General features: G+C 60.3%; 1 protein-coding gene across 3 annotated transcripts in view; it reads right to left on the bottom strand.

Annotated features, from left to right (window-relative positions):
• Positions 1-15633, bottom strand: part of SOX13 (SRY-box transcription factor 13) — a 33304-nt gene extending 17671 nt beyond the window's left edge. For 2 of the 3 annotated variants that reach the window (XM_058856170.1, XM_058856173.1), the window contains exon 1: positions 6565-6760. The gene's annotated coding sequence lies outside the window, so the exon portion shown is untranslated. Of the gene's footprint in view, positions 1-6564; positions 6761-15567 lie in introns of those variants that run through there. The other variant, XM_058856171.1, reaches the window with a different exon arrangement.
• Positions 15634-15928: the final 295 nt, after the last annotated feature.

Below are 15928 nucleotides of genomic sequence, written 5' to 3'. Positions count from 1 at the left end.
TTCCCACCTCTGCCATTCCTCATTCTGCCATTTCCCAGCTTCTCCCTTCCAAAAATTCCTCCCTTCCAAATCCTGAATTCCTCCCTTCCAACTTCTCCTGCTCCTCCCGGAAGTCCCCAGCTCCTGCCATCCCCTTTTTCCACAGCAAAGAGGATCAAATGCCGCCTTTCAGCTCCCTTCATTCATTATATTTAATTTATCTCCTCTCCTCTTTCCTCCCAACAATGAGCAGCGCGAGCCGCCTGCACCGGCATTAAAATAACAATAACAGATTTCGGCTGGGCGCTCTCGGGGGTCCTCAGGTGGCTTCTTATCTTGTCCCTGTCTGATAAGGGACAGGGAAAAGGTGGCAGGAGGCTGCAGCCACCACCTGCATCTTTTATAATCATCACATGGCCCGAGCAGGCCTGGCTGGGAACGGAGCATTAAATTGTGGAGAGGTAAAATTTCAAATATTTCAGACCCGGGAATGGAGCATTAAACTGTGGAGAGGCAAAATTTCGAATATTTCATCCCCATCTCTCCCGGTTTGGATCCTTTGGCTGAAGGGGCAGGAGCTTCCCCTCGGTGCAATCCTCACAGGAGGAGCTTTTCCCGTTAAAAATGATGGATTTGACCTAAAAGCACCGGCAGAAACATTTGGGGTGCAAGGGGTGTTTGGGGTGAAGGTGAGCAGAGCTGTTTTTGGGCTTGGAGCAGCTCCACGTGAGGACACAGAGTGGGAAGGAAGGAGAGAGGGCAGAAGGGCTTCCAAGAAGCCAAAAATTGTCCAAAATTTGCCACCTGGGGAGCTCTGCCAACTTCACCCCGAATATTTTAACTCAAATCCGTCCTTTATAAAAGGAAAATTGCTCGGTGAGGATTGCACCGAAGGGAAGCTCCTGTCCCTTCAGCCGAAGAACCCAAACCGGGAGAGATGGGGCTGTGATATTTGGAATTCTCCGCAATTCCCCGAGCTGCAGGAGCTCCGCGGGGCACGGCCGGGCCGCACAGACCCCACCCCCGCAGAGTCTCCCTGAAAGGCTCAGGATGGGGTAAAAACCCAGAGCTATTTTCCAGCAGAGCTGTCAGAAGCTGCGCTAATTTATTTCCCTTCTGCGTGTTCCCGACTGGGTTAAAACGGGGTGGGGATCCGCTGATGCATCGCACAAAACTTCGCCGCGGCCCGGAGCTCCCTCCCCGCAGCGCCACGAAACCCAAACCTCCATAAAATCCTGCGGAAAACAACGCGGCGGAGCCCCGGAGAGCCCGGCCGGGGCTGCTCGGGGGTGGGCGAGGGGCTGCGGGACCCCCGGGCTGGGAGCGCCCGGCCCGGGGCTGAGCGGCTCCCGGGGCTCCGCCGAGCGCGGCCGCTCCAGCAGCGCCGAAACCGCGGCTGCTCCGGCCCCGCTGGGTCTGCTCGGCTCCTGCTGAGCCCCACAGCTTGTTCTGAGCCCCACAGCTTGTTCTGAGCCCCACAGCTTGTTCTGAGCCCCATAGCTTGGTCTGAGCCCCACAGCTTGGTCTGAGCCCCACAGCTTGGTCTGAGCCCCACAGCTCCTCCATAATCATCCCTGAGCCCCACAGCTTGTTCTGAGCCTCACAGCTCCTCCTGAGCCTTCCAGAACTTCTCCTGAGCCCCACAGCTTGTTCTGAGCCCCACAGCTCCTTCATAATCATCCCTGAGCCCCACAGCTTGTTCTGAGCCCCACAGCTCCTTCATAATCATCCCTGAGCCCCACAGCTTGTTCTGAGCCCCACAGCTCCTCCTGAGCCCCACAGCTTGGTCTGAGCCCCACAGCTTGTTCTGAGCCCCACAGTTTTTTCTGAGTCTCACAGAATTTGTTCTGAGCCCCACAGCTCCTCTTGAGCCCCCCAGCTCCTCCTGAGCCCCTTGGCTCCTTCATAATCATCCCTGAGTCCCACAGCTCCTCCTGAGCCCCACAGCTCCTCCATAATCATCCCCGAGCATCCCAGCTCCTCTTGAGCTTCACAAAACTTGTTCTGAGCCTCACAGCTCCTCTTGAGCCCCACAGCTTGTTCTGAGCCCCACATCTCCTCCATAATCATCCCTGAGCCCCCCAGCTCCTCCTGAGCCCCACAGTTTGTTCTGAGCCCCACAGCTCCTCTTGAGCCTCACAGAACTTGTTCTGAGCCCCCAGCTCCTCCTGAGCCCCACAGCTTGTTCTGAGTCTCACAGAATTTATTCTGAGCCCCACAGCTCCTTCATAATCAACCCTGAGCCCCACAGTTTGTTCTGAGCCCCACAGTTTGTTCTGAGTCCCACAGAATTTGTTCTGACCCCCCAGCTCCTCCTGAGCCCCACAGCTTGGTCTGAGCCCCACATCTCCTTTGTAATCATCCCTGAGCCCCCCAGCTCCTCCTGACCCCCACAGCTCCTCCTGGGCCCCCCAAACTCCTCCATCCTCAGCCCTGAGCCCCCCCAGCCACCCCCTGCCCCCCTCGGAGCCCCCCAGCCGCTCTCAGCCCCCCCAGAATCTCGGGTCCCCCCTCTTTTCCCGGGGATCAGGCGGCGCTGGCCGGGGCAGTGCCGGGTTCGGGAGCTCCGCGATCCCAAAGGATTTTTCCAGCTTTAACAAGGCCGGGATTCTGTGCGCTGGGAATTCCTCACCCCCGGCCCCCAGCGATGCTCCCTCGGAGCAGAGAACAAAAGAGGGCAGCGGCTCCTCCGCGGGCTCGGGGCAGCGGCTGCCCTGCCGCGAGGGGATTATTTTGCTCCAAAGAAATGGAATTTTGAAGGAAAACGAGCAGCGGGTGTTTCCCCAGCACGGCCGGGAACTGGCGGGGTGGGACAGCGGGAGCGGCGCTGTGGCTGCTGGAGGTGGTCCCTGGGTGGTCAAAGCTTTTTTTGGGAGGTTTTTTTTTTGGGATTTCTGCAATCCCACGTGCGGGCACAAAGCCCGGCTGGCACGAACCAGCCGGGAATGTTTACAATGGGATAAAGCTGGAGCGGGGCTCTGGATAAAGCCGGGTGCTCCGAGGCGCCACGGGTGACATCCCCAATCCCCCAAATCCACGGGCTCAGCTCCGAGCGACCCCAAAAGTGGCACCAACAGCCCTGAAAGTTCGTTTGGGTTTGCTGTCCTGGGGTTGGGATCCGGGAGCCGAGCACACCGAGGGTTGGGACAGCAGCGGCTTCCAGAGCCCCGAGTATCCCGGAGATTCCCTGCACACATCCCACCGGCATCCCAAATATTCCAATCACCTGCATCCCAGATATTCCCATCACCTGCATCCCAGATATTCCCTCCACCTGCATCCCAGAGATTCCCTGCACACATCCCACCGGCATCCTGGAGATTCCCATCACCTGCATCCCAAATATTCCCATCACCTGCATCCCAGATATTCCCATCACCTGCATCCCAGATATTCCCATCACCTGCATCCCAGATATTCCCATCACCTGCATCCCAGATATTCCCGTCACCTGCATCCCAGAGATTCCCTGCACACATCCCACCGGCATCCTGGAGATTCCCATCACCTGCATCCCAGAGATTCCTGTCACCTGCATCCCAGATATTTCCATCACCTTCATCCCAGAGATTCCCTGCACACATCCCACCTGCATCCCAGATATTCCCATCACCTGCATCCTGGAGATTCCTGTCACCTGCATCCCAGAGATTCCTGTCACCTGCATCCCAGATATTCCTGTCACCTTCATCCTGGAGATTCCCTCCACTTGTATCCCAAAGATTCCCTCCACACATCCCACTGGCATGCCAGAGATTCCCTCCATACAGCCCAGTGCATCCCAAAGATTCCCATCACCTGCATCCCAAACATCTCACCTGTATCCCAGATTCCACAGCCTACCTGTATCCCAAATATTCTCTCCACCTGTATCCCAAATATTCCTGTCACCTCTCTCCCAAATATTCCTGTCACCTCTCTCCCAAAGATTCCCTCCACCTCCACCAGCTATAAAATGTTCCCCTTCCTGGGGACACCAGAAAACCCCAAAATTCAAACCAATCCCACTGACAGAGCAGATTTACCACACTCCTCTTTTTGGGAACCCCAGAAAACTCCAAAATCCAAACCAATCCCACTGAAAAAGCGCTTTTAAAGCATTCCCCTTCCCAGGGATGCCAGCAAGTCCCAAAATTAGAAATAATCCCAGTGGCAGAGCGCTGTGTCCCCCTTCCCAGGAACACAAACCCTTCCCCACAGCCCATAAATGAAATATAAATATAAATGAAATTTAAACCCCTCCAGCACATAACAACTTTACGAGCTGCTCCATCTTCCCCCCCCTGGAATAATGGACATTTCGGCAGGGAGACAAAAAGTCCAGAAATTCCCCTCAGGACATCTCCCAGGCTTGGGATAAACTTCGCTTCAAGACAGATTTAGGGCGGGTTTGGGTGAAAGCAAAAAAAAAAAAAAAGCAATGAGAGAGGAAAAAAGAGGATTTTAAAAAAATAAATGAAATAAATAAATTTGGGATTTCTGCTCTGCTGGGAAGGGAGAGGTGAGGGTTCTGCTGTGGGGACACAAATCAGCACGGAGGGAGAGGATGGCGGTGAAAATGTGTCAAGAAAAACTGTCCTGAGCCCGCCCGCGGTTGTCAAAGGCCAGCTGCTATTTTTAACAGCACAAAAGCCTCCGAAAATCGCTGGGTTTCAAAAAGAAAAGAGGGAAAAAAAGAGAGACAGAGAGGAAAAAAAAAAAAAAAAAGTACTGTATCAGTGTCACCGAAATGGATCCTGCACCAAATTAAATTGAAGCGAGAGGAAATCGCATGAATTACAAACAGGAGTTATCGGCTCACGGGAGAGGGAGGGAGGGACGTTATCGGCTCTGTGCTACGGGGGGAAAAAATCACATTAACCGAGCTAATTCTGCTTTTTTCACTCCTCAAATCCATCACTCCTGCTTTTCCTGGGGAGTTTTTCCCGAGCCTGAGGTGCTCCAAGAGATGAAACCGAGACTCCAACAACACGGGCCGCGATTTTTTCCTGGGCAGCATCATTCCTGCCTGGCACCAACCCCCTGGAAATCATTAATCAGAGGTGGAAAGCGGCAAACATTTCTGTTTATCCGCCTTTTACGCTGTAAAACCTCTCCTTTAGGACCACGCGGCTCCCGAGTTTCTCTTTGCCGCTAAACTTTGCCGGGTTTAACTCGCTGAGCTTTTTCGGCTCTCGAGGGGTGAAAAAAAAAACCCAAATTCTCCCCAAATCTGCACCCCCAGCCCCCTTCAGGACCGTCCCCGCTGCCTGGGGGGCTCCGCTCTGGGGTCTCCGGGGATGTCGCTACTCGGGGACAAGATTTGATCCCCAAAAAGGCGACAGAGTTTAGCGCTGTCCCCGCTCCCACCCCCCCCGTCTGGCCATGCTCTGTCGCGACAGTGTCGCGGTGTTTGTGCCTCTCCGACAGCCGCGTGTGGCACCGGACGAGCTTTGCTGCCCGGCGCTGGCCCTGCAGGGGTGGCCGGAGCCATCCTGTCCCCAGCCAGGTGTCCCCCTGTCCCCAGGCCAGGTGTCCCCTGTCCCCAGCCAGGTATCCCCTGTCCCCAGCCAGGTATCCCCTGTCCCCAGCCAGGTGTCCCCTGTCCCCAGGCCAGGTGTCCCCCTGTCCCCAGCCAGGTATCCCCTGTCCCCAGCCAGGTATCCCCTGTCCCCAGGCCAGGTGTCCCCCTGTCCCCGAGCCAGGTGTCCCCTGTCCCCAGGCCAGGTGTCCCCCTGTCCCCGCCGAGACACCTGGAAGGACCGGGGGGTGCACCAAAGTGTCACTTGTGGGGCGGCGGGGACGAGGGACAGGGACGAGGGACAGGGACGAGGGACAGGGATGAAGGAGGTGGCGACAAGAGGGACCCGCACCCATCGGGGTGTCCCCCCCTCAGCCCCCAGGCTCTGTCCGTGCCACCACAGCGAGTCCGTCTGTCCCTGCACACCGTGGGGGGACTGTCCCCCTGTCCCCCTGTCCCTCTGTCCCCAAAGCACCCAGCGGGGACCGCGCTCCGTGCCCGGCACAGTGGGACGGGCAGAGCCCGGAGCCGCGGCTCCCGGTGGGGCTGTGGGACGTGGGGAGGGGGTGTCGGGATTAACTCTTCTCCTGCCGGGATTAACTCTTCTCCTGCCGGGATTAACTCTTCTCCTGCCGGGCTCCCCTGGGCTGCGAGGGGGGTGCTCAGAGCGGAGTTTGCAGCCCCGAACTTGGCGGCGGGGCCGGCACCGAGCGAGGCCGGACCCTGCGCCCCTTTCCCCCTTTTCCATTCTCCTCTTCAAGCCGAGGGGCTCTGGGGGGGTTGTCCCGGTCGGTTCCCAGAGCCGCGACCGCCGAGGGTGTTCCCCGACCCTCGAGAAGGTTCCCCGACCCCCGAGGAGGTTCCTCGACCCCCGAAGAGATTCCCCGACCCCCGGAGGTGTTCCCCGACCCCCGAGGAGGTTCCCGGACGGCCGAGGAGGTTCCTCGACCCCCGAGGGTGTTCCCCGACCCCCGAGGGTGTTCCTCGACCCCCGAGGGTGTTCCCCGACCCCCGGGGGTGTTCCCCCGGCCCCTCACGCTGCTCGGCCCCGCGGGGCTGTGCCGGTGCCCCCCGGTCGCACTCACGGCTCCGCTGCGCTGCTGCGCTGATCCCGGTGCCGGTGCTGCCGGTTCCGGCCCGGTGTCGGTGCTGCCGGTGCTGATCCCGGTGCCGGTGCTGCCGGTCCCGGCCCGGTGTCGGTGCTGCCGCCGGTGCCGGTGCGGGCTCCGCCTCAGGTCCGCTCCATGTCCCCAGCGCCTCCGGTGGGAGCTGCCCCGGCGCCGGGCGGAGAGAGGGAACGAGGAGGAGGAGGAGGAGGAGGAGGAGGAGGAGGAGGAGGAGGAGGGACACCGGTCCAGCCAGCCAGCGAGCGGCTCCGGGGCGGCCCCTGTGCCCCGTCCCCTCCCCTCCAGACCCCGCCGGGGACCCGCGGGTGACAGCGCCGGCGGCTCCCACGCTCTGCCCTGGAGCTCCGAGAGAGGCCGAGACCCCCCAAAAGCTGGGGCGCGACTCGGAGGGGTCTCGGGGGACACTCTGAGACCCCCCCGGGGCCAGCAGGGATCGGACCCCCCTCGCTCCCAGCTGAGGGTGGAGCCGCGCCTGGATTTTGGAGAGCCCAGCCCGCATTGCCTGGGGGGGATGGCCCCAAAATCTCAGCGACAGACCCCAAAATCCGCCTTCCAACTTCCCAGATCACCCCAAGTTTTGCTCCTTCGCTGTGCTGGTTCATCCCCCACCTCCCCCTTCCCTCAGAATTCCCAACCATCCAACTCCTGCCCATTCCCCCATCCCAGAAATTCCTGAGCGAGGAGCCCCTGGATGGGGCCGTGAGGCGCTCCCTGCTCATACCTGGGAGGGCAAAGGTGGGAGCACAAGCGGAAAGCTCACCTGGGCAGGCCAGGTGGGGAACAAAGGGGGATCCATCCTCCCCGGCAGCCCTGGCACAGCTTTTCCCTGGATCCCAGCCCGGCCCCATTGTGCATCGCAGCCCGAGTGGAACGGTCCCATTGTGGCGGCACTTCGGGAATTCTTCCCACTCCCGTGCTTGCCAGCTTGGCTTGTGGCCAGCGTGGAAACTTCCTGATGCCCCAAATCAATCATCCCCCGGCCCCAGAAACACCTCGAAGGTGAGGCCCTCTGAGCTCCCTTTGGGAGCCTCCCGCAGCTCCCGAGCTCTCAGGTTTGGGATTTTCAAGGGATTTTGTGGATTACGACCACCCCTGAAACATCTCCAGGCTCCTCCAGGTGCAACCTTTGCCTGTTGGGAATCCCAAAAGGGTTTCCTCCTTTTTTCCAACCCCAGCAGGGATTGGCTGAATTTCATAATTTAATAATAAATAATAATAATAAATAATAATAATAATAAATAATAAATTTTAGGGAAACACACGGAACTCTTCTTTCAAATGTCAAAATACTCCAGGATTTAAACGCTGCTAAATCCCCTTTTTTTGTTTTGTTTTGTTTTTTTTTTTGTTGCCCCCACCCCCTTTTTGTGTCCCACGGCAAGGCTGGCACGAGGGGAACCACTGGACAGACGGACAGACAGACACTGAACCCAGCTGGACAGACGGACGCCAATCCCCCACACTCCTTGCAAAGGAAAACGGGGAACTCAGCTGGATCCACGAGGTTTTTCCCCACCTGGGGCCACTCCAGGTCTCCCCACACCCCAAACCCCTCGTCCCCCGTGCCTCATCCCTCCGGCAGCTCCCGGGAATTCCGTCACCCACCTTCCCCAGGGAATAAAATCCCCTTTCCACGGGAGCCAGGCAGTGCAGCTGGAGAGGGAGAGGGAGAGGGGGTGGCTTGGGCCGGCCAGTGTTGACAAGGAGCCTTTTTTTTCCTGCCGTGAAACCTTTAAAATGTTGTGTCAACACGGAAGGGCTGTTTATGTTTCACCAGCCGGGAAAGTTCCCATTGACTCCGGGCTCTTTCCTCCCCCACACCGTTATTTTCTTCCCTGGGAATTTCTTTTTCTTTTTTTTTTTTTTTTCCAAATGGGTTTTTTTTGGTTTTTTTTTTTTTCACCCAAGGGCAGGAGAGGAGGGATGGAGCCGCTGGGATTTGGGGTTTGCCCACCCCACGCGCTGAGCTGGGAGTTCTGGAGAGGTTTTGGGCATCCACACCCCACTCCCAGCCCTCTCCCTGTCCCCATCCCATGGGAAAGAGCAGAGCAGTGACCTGGGATAACTTCCCATCTTCACAAATAGGGGAAGTGGGCTGCACTCACCGACCCCAAACCCTAAAGGGGGTCAGAGGAACATTCCCATTAAACTCGGTGGAACATTCCCATATTCCCGTTCCCAGCTGGAGAATCCGAGGCCCAGTGACAACGGGGCAGGACCCACAGGCGGCTCCTCCACAATTTGTCCCAGTGTCACCCCTTGCCCGGGCAGCCCCGAGTGTCCCCAAAGCCCCCCTGTGCCACCCCTGGCTCCGAGAGGACCCCAGAGGCTGCAGGAGGGGGGGGTTCATGGGGGACCCAGCGATCCCCCCGTTCCCCCGGGCTGTGCTGGCCCCAAAGCCACTCCAGGGGTGGGAGGGGACGGGGACACGATTCCCAAAAGCGGCCGGGGACCCTCGCCACGGAGCCAAAAAAGAGGGAGCTGGAGCTTTGTTGGGGTCGCCATGGCAACAGCCTGGCCCGAGCGGACTTTCACTTTCCTTTCCTTCCTCGCCGGCCCCAGTGGCCACGGCGCTGGTGGCCGTCCCTGCCTGGCGGGTGCCACCCACACTGCGACCCCTCGGGGACCTGCTGGACACTCCCAGGACCTGGTGGACATCCCCAGGACCTGGTGGACATCCCCAGGACCTGGTGGACACTCCCAGGACCTTCTGGACATCCCCAGGACCTGCTGGGCACCCCCAGGACCTGCTGGACATCTCCAGGACCTGCTGGGCATCCCCAGGACCTGGTGGACACTCCCAGGACCTTCTGGACACTCCCAGGACCTGCTGGACACTCCCAGGACCTGCTGGACATCTCCAGGACCTGCTGGGCATCCCCAGGACCTGCTGGACATCACAAGGACCTGCTGGACATCACAAGGACCTGCTGCACATCCCAAGGATTTGCTGGACACTCCCAGGACCTGCTGAGCATCCTCAGGAACTGCTGAGCACCCCCAGCACCTGCTGGGCATGAGGTGCCAGGACAGAGACGATGTCACACACACTGTCCCTGTCCTTTCAGACGGGGTCACACGGGACCCGCTCAGCTCCTGCTCCCACCTGGCTGCACCTGGGCGAGGCAGCAGGATTCACTCCCAGCCTCCCATCCCTCATCCAGCTTTCCTTCTGCCTGGCTCAGCAGCAGGAAGCCGGGACAATGGCTGGAGGGGCCGGCAGGGCCGGAGGGGCAGCGATCCCGGCGCTGCCGGAGCAGGGGGCACGCAGGGGAAAGGCACGGCCAGCGCTCGCCTTCCTTTTCCCAAGCCCCCCACCCTGCCCGGAGCCCTTGGAGCCAGCGGAGCTGAGCCCGGGGCTGGCTGGAGGCCCCCGGGCCGCAGGATCCCCGGGACTGAGTCATGGAAAGGCTGCAGACAATGGCCTGGCCCCTTCGGAACCGGCCGGAGGGGGCAAAGCCGCGAGAACAAACCCGGCCTCGCTTCCTGCACGGAAACGGAGCCATTGTTCGGGAATGGGCACGGGCTGAGCTCCTCACCGGCCTGGGAACGGCGCAGAGGGACCCTCAGAGGGGTCCCCGCAGCCATTCCTGTGTCCCCACGGTCAATCCCGTGTGCCCTCACCTGCGTCCTCACAGGAACTCCATGCCAGTGTTCTTCCAGCCATTCCTGTGTCCCTCAGCCATTCCCATGTCCCTCTATCCATTCCTGTGTCCCTCAGCCATTCCTGTGTCCCTCAGCCATTCCCGTGTCCCTCTCTCCATTCCTGTGTCCCTCTATCCATTCCTGTGTCCCTCTATCCATTCCTGTGTCCCTCAGCCATTCCCGTGTCCCTCTCTCCATTCCTGTGTCCCTCAGCCATTCCTGTGTCCCTCTCTCCATTCCTGTGTCCCTCAGCCATTCCCGTGTCCCTCTCTCCATTCCTGTGTCCCTCAGCCATTCCCAGGTCCCTCAGCCATTCCTGTGTCCCTCTATCCATTCCCGTGTCCCTCTATCCATTCCTGTGTCCCTCTCTCCATTCCCATGTCCCTCAGCCATTCCAGTGTCCTTCAGCCATTCCTGTGTCCCTCAGCCATTCCCGTGTCCCTCTCTCCATTCCCATGTCCCTCAGCCATTCCCAGGTCCCTCTCTCCATTCCTGTGTCCCTCTCTCCATTCCCATGTCCCTCAGCCATTCCCATGTCCCTCAGCCATTCCAGTGTCCCTCTATCCATTCCTGTGTCCCTCAGCCATTCCCGTGTCCCTCTCTCCATTCCCAGGTCCCTCAGCCATTCCCATGATCCTGCCTTGTGTCCCCCCCATGAAAATCCCGGGCAGATGCAGTGAAGGCGCTGCCGCTGCCCGTGAGGTCACTGTCACCCACCCCCAGGTGCCATCAGCTGGCGTGGTGGCACTGGCCAGCTTCCAGCACCCCGAATTCATCTCCCAGCCCCCCAGTTCCAGCCGGGCTCCTGGCTCCCCCATCCCTGGGGGTCCCCCCGCGGGTGACCCCTCCTGTGCCAGCCCTGCTGGGGACATCCAGCTCCAGCCAGGGACCGCAGGGCAAAGTGGCACCTCTGGGACTCCATTCTCGAGCTGGCTCTCAGCCAGGCCGTTCGGATTGTCCCTGTCCCTGTCCCTGTCCCTGTCCCTGTCCCTGTCCCTGTCCATCTGTGTCCGTGTCCGTGTCCGTGTCCGTGTCCGTGTCCCTGTCCCTGTCCCTGTCCCTGTCCCTGTCCCTGTCCCGGGGGCCAGCCCAGCCACACCCGCGATCCAAAGCCACTGCGGGGGGGACCCGGCCAGCCTGGCCCTGTCCCCACAGCCGTGCCCACCCCGCAGGGCAGGGGCGGCTGATGCCGAGCTGGAGCGGGACAGACGGACAGAGGGACAGAGGGACAGCGGGAGGGACAGAGGCGACGGCCGGACCACACAGCGGGCCCGGAGGGGGGCGCGGCCGGGGGGCAGCGGGGGCCGAGCCCAGCCCCGACCTCCCCCGGGGACCCGAGCCCGGCGCTGTCGCTTCAAAGGCGACACTGGCGCTGTCCCGGGGCTGTCACCCTCCGCCAGGCCGGCTCCGGCACAGCGGACCCGGTGCCACCCACGGCCCAGCGGGCCCCTCAGCCCCTCCGAGGGGTTTCTCTCGTCCCCCCGCCTTTGTTTTCTATTTAGTGCTTTTGTTCCCCCCTCTTTGGTGCTTTGTTCCAGCTCGTCCTTTGTTCCGACGCCTTTGGTTTCTCTTCCCTTTGATGCTTTGTCGCTCCCTTCATCTTGGTGCTTTTCTTTCCCCGTTTTTGGTTTTTTTTTTTTGTTTTTTTGGGTTTTTTTTAAGCCGGCTCTTGGGTTTTCTGGGGGTTTTTTATTGATTTTTTTTCCCCCCTCTCCTGCCCGCTCCGCTCTTGGCATTTTTCTCCTTTCTCCTGTCCACTCCCTGGGTCACACGGACGCGGCCCGGATTGTCTCCAAATCCCCATTTGTCTTGTTTTGGTGCCTGCATTTTGGTGCCTTTATGTCCTTTTTTTTCTTAAGAGACTCTCAGCGATTTCTTCTCCCGGCTGCCGAGGGAAGCGGGGAGAGGGGAGGGGGTGGGTTCGGGGCTTAATTAATTAGCGAGTGTAATCTTTAGCTGCGGGATGTGCGGAGCATCATTACGGCTGTCATTAGGGTGTTAAGGGTTAGCGAGGGTTTAAATACCAGCTAATTGCAGCCAAGAGCTCCCGACGCCGCAAAAAAAAAATTCCAGCGGGAAGAGCCGGGCTTTTTGGGGAAAACTGGGAAAATTCCCGAGGGGAAGGATAAGAAACAGCAGCCCCCAGAGGGTAAAAGGTTGCCTCCCAAAAAAAACCCCTAAAATCGTCACTTCAGGGGTGTTCAATGTCGCTTTCGGGGACTCCGTGGCACGGCAGAACCCAGGGCAGCGCCAGCCCCGGGGCAAAGCCGATGCCAGGGGAGGATGGAGACGCTTCATCTGCCTTGGGGGTGGCGATTTTTCCCTGTTCCCATCACCCAGCAGGGCCAAGGAACCCTTCGGATAACGGGAATTTGGTGGGAATTTGGATGGGGGAGCTGGGGGGGGACACGGAGCGCGGCGGTGGCGCAGAGAGGGGGACGAAGGTTTTGATCTGAACAACCGTCCCCGAGGCTCGCAGCGGCTCGGGGCGCACCGCAAGATCAGATACCGGGATTCGGGAGCCGTTTTCCCCCAGAACGGCTCCGAACGCTTCCCTTTGATTTCGGGGCCCCAAATCCCTCCCCCTGAAAACCCTCGTGGCCTCAAGCTCTGCTGGCAGCGGGCAGGGAAGGGCACGGTGACACCGCTGAGGTATCGCATCACCCCCAGAGCGAGCCCAGGACCCTTTCTCAGGCGCCCCAAAACCTCCCATCCCGCAGGTTTCGAGCAGCTGGCGCCGCTCCCCAGCTGCTGAGGGGAGGAAGCGGCAGAAATAGCAACAGGATGTGCCCCCAGATAAGGTGATCGATATCAGAAAGCGGCGCTTTTTCAAGTCAGGGCTGAGCCCAGCTGCTCGAACAGGAGATCGGCCCCCGATAGGGGCGGCCCCGGCTTCTCGACACCCCAATTTCTCCTGTCCCCGCTCGTTTTGGGTGACCCGGTGACGTCCTCGGGGTTTTGGAGGGGCTGGTGTGGGAGGAGGGGGTGGATTTCGGGGGGCAGGAGGATTCCGGGAGCTGCGGGAAGGGGTGGATGGTTTGTGGGATGCCCAAAAGAAGAGATCGGGGTGGATCCAGAGGTGTCTAACACACCCAAAAGTGCTGGGGGGTAACCGCGACCTGCAGCACGACATTCCTGCCAGCCAGTGGGAGACAGCTGGGAAGGTTCCAGAGTTGGATTTTTTGGGAAGCAGCCGGATGAGACCCCCACGATCCCACAAATCAGCTCAGGCACAGCCGGAGCTCTCCATGGGAGAGCATCCTCCTCCCATGGCTCATCCCGAGGCTGAGGAATTCCAGGGAATGGGCGCACGCAGGAGGGCACAGAGCAGCCCCAAACAGTTCCTGCCGGCCCCAATCCCACAAGGAAAAACGGGAGCGGCACTCCCACCCTTCCCGTGGCCTCAGGAGCGCCAAAACTGAGCTCGGTGCTGCCAGGACATCCCCAGGGACATCCCAGGAACATCCCAGGGACATCCTCACCCCTCCTCAGAGCCCTGAGCTGTGTCATTGTCCCCTCCAAACTGTGCCACCGCCTCGTGTCACCGGGCCCGGGTGACTTTCCGGTGGCCGAGGGCTCCCAGCCCAGCCAGCACCTCCAGAGGTTAAAAACCAAAGCGCTCCCAACAAAAGGAGCCGGCAAAACCCATCGTGCAGGTCTGCCCGGTCCCGCGGTCGGGCTGCGAGCGAGGCTGTTCAAATGCAAACTCGGGCCCGATAAAGCCTGGATTGTCCATCCTAAAATCCCGGCGGCTCCCGCTGCGCCGCGGCCCGGCCTGGTGACACCGGCTGATGCCACCAGCTCCCCTGGCATTGTCACCAAATCACCCTCAGCTCTGCCCCGTCCTCCAAAGGGCTGAACCTGTTTTTATGGCAGAGCTGGCACCGGGAAAGCTTAAAAAAAAAAATAAAATAAAACCAACCAAAGGAAAAAAAACCCCTGATCTCTGTATCTGCAGCCATGCAAGGAATATTGTTCAGCCCAGCACAAAAGCATCCCTGAAAATAGAAGCGCCAGGGCCAGGCCTGCCAGTGGCTGTGTGAGATAACGTCTACTTGCAAACAGTGTGTCTTTGTGCCGCTGTCACTGTCCCCATTGTTCAGGAGCCTATTGCCTCGGGGATATTGTTCCCTCCTTTTGTCTCAGCCCGGCTCCTTTTTGTTTGACTTTACTTTACCATTTCATTCCTCTCCTTTGTGGCGCCGTTCTTGCTTTTGTCTCTCTCTCTCTCTCTCTCTCTCTCTGCCTTTTCTCTCGCTGATTTGTATTTAGCGATTGTTCCCGGCTCGCAGCGAGCACAAAGTGCTCCCGGCTCTTTTCTCACTCCATTCATTCCCTATTCAGGTGCGTCTGTTTGCCCATAGGTACCGGCAGGAGCTGGATTTGGGGGGGATGCGGGATTTTGGGGGGTCCTGGGAGCCCGCAAGGGGCGCTGGAGGCTGCTGGTGGCCTCTGGGGACAGCCAGCTCCCCTCGCCCCCCATCCCAGCGACAAAAAAAACACCGGGAAAAGGACAAATGAGACCGCAGCTGGCCCCAGAGGAGCGGCCGAGGGTGCTGCAGGGACAGGGGGGTGGCACCGGAGCGGTGCCCGGGCGCGGTGCCACCAGGGCGGCACCGGGAGCCCAGAGCGGATCCGAGTCCAGCCGAGCAACCCCGACCCTGGAATTGGCGTTCCCGTGTCCCCACAGCCCTGGATCTCCACCAGCCCTGCGTTTTGGGAGCCTGTGAGGCACAGGGAGAGAATTCCACGGCCTCTCCCCCTCCTGCTCCGCGGCTGTGCCCTCTCAGAGGGACCCTGGGGGTGGCAGGGTGGGCACCACCCGCCCCGGTGCCCCCCAGCCGGGACAGCGGGGTGGGATTCACCCCCCGGCTCCTCCGGAGGACCACAGGGAGAGCGGCTGGATCCTCGGGGGTGGCCGGAGGTGGCCTGGGGACATCTGAGGAGCGGCTCAGAGGCTGCCGAGGTGCCCCAGGCCCCGCAGGATGGGGGGCACCCCCTGTCCCCCACCCCGCGCTGCCTCCTCCGCGGCGCTGCAGGGCGGGCTGGCTCCCAGCGCCGCGAGGAGGAGGAGGAGGAGGAGGAGGAGGATTTGGATTCGGATTCCCCGGGAATCCTTCAGGGCGAGCTGACAAGCGGCCACCCCCGGAGACAACAAAGCCCCGCTGTTCTCCGGGCACGGCCCGCGTGACCCGACGGGACTTTTCCATCCCCTCCCCGCCGCCGAAACCCCGAGGAAGGGAGAGAAACCTCCTCCTTCTGCTGCTGCTGTGCCGGGCACACCCCACCCGAGCGGGACAGACCCCCGAGACTCACCCCGGCTGCGAGGGACCGAGCGGGACGAGGGGACAGCGAGCGGCGACCGCGGTGGCTGCTCGGGGCCAGCGGGAGCCCCCGGCCCAAGCCCGTCCCGGGGCCGCGGGGGGGGCGTGGAATGAATTCCCTGGGAATGGAGGGAGCAGACTGAGGGCCATTGTCTCATTGTTCGGGCTTCAAAGGACAATGGGGCATTGTTGTCCCTGGGGATCCCATTGTTTGCTCTCCCTGCAGATCCCGGCCGCGCACGGAGCTTTCCCGAGGGCCGGCTCCGTGTGTGGGACGCTCGAGAACAACGAGGCAGGAATGTTTTTCCTTCCCCACCCCCTTTTTTTTTGCCTGGAAAAGCTCAGCCAGGCCC

The sequence above is a fragment of the Poecile atricapillus genome, chromosome 23 (genome assembly GCF_030490865.1).
Source record: "Poecile atricapillus isolate bPoeAtr1 chromosome 23, bPoeAtr1.hap1, whole genome shotgun sequence".
In the NCBI taxonomy this organism is placed as follows: domain Eukaryota; kingdom Metazoa; phylum Chordata; class Aves; order Passeriformes; family Paridae; genus Poecile; species Poecile atricapillus.
This window is presented reverse-complemented; position numbering and strand designations above follow the sequence as displayed.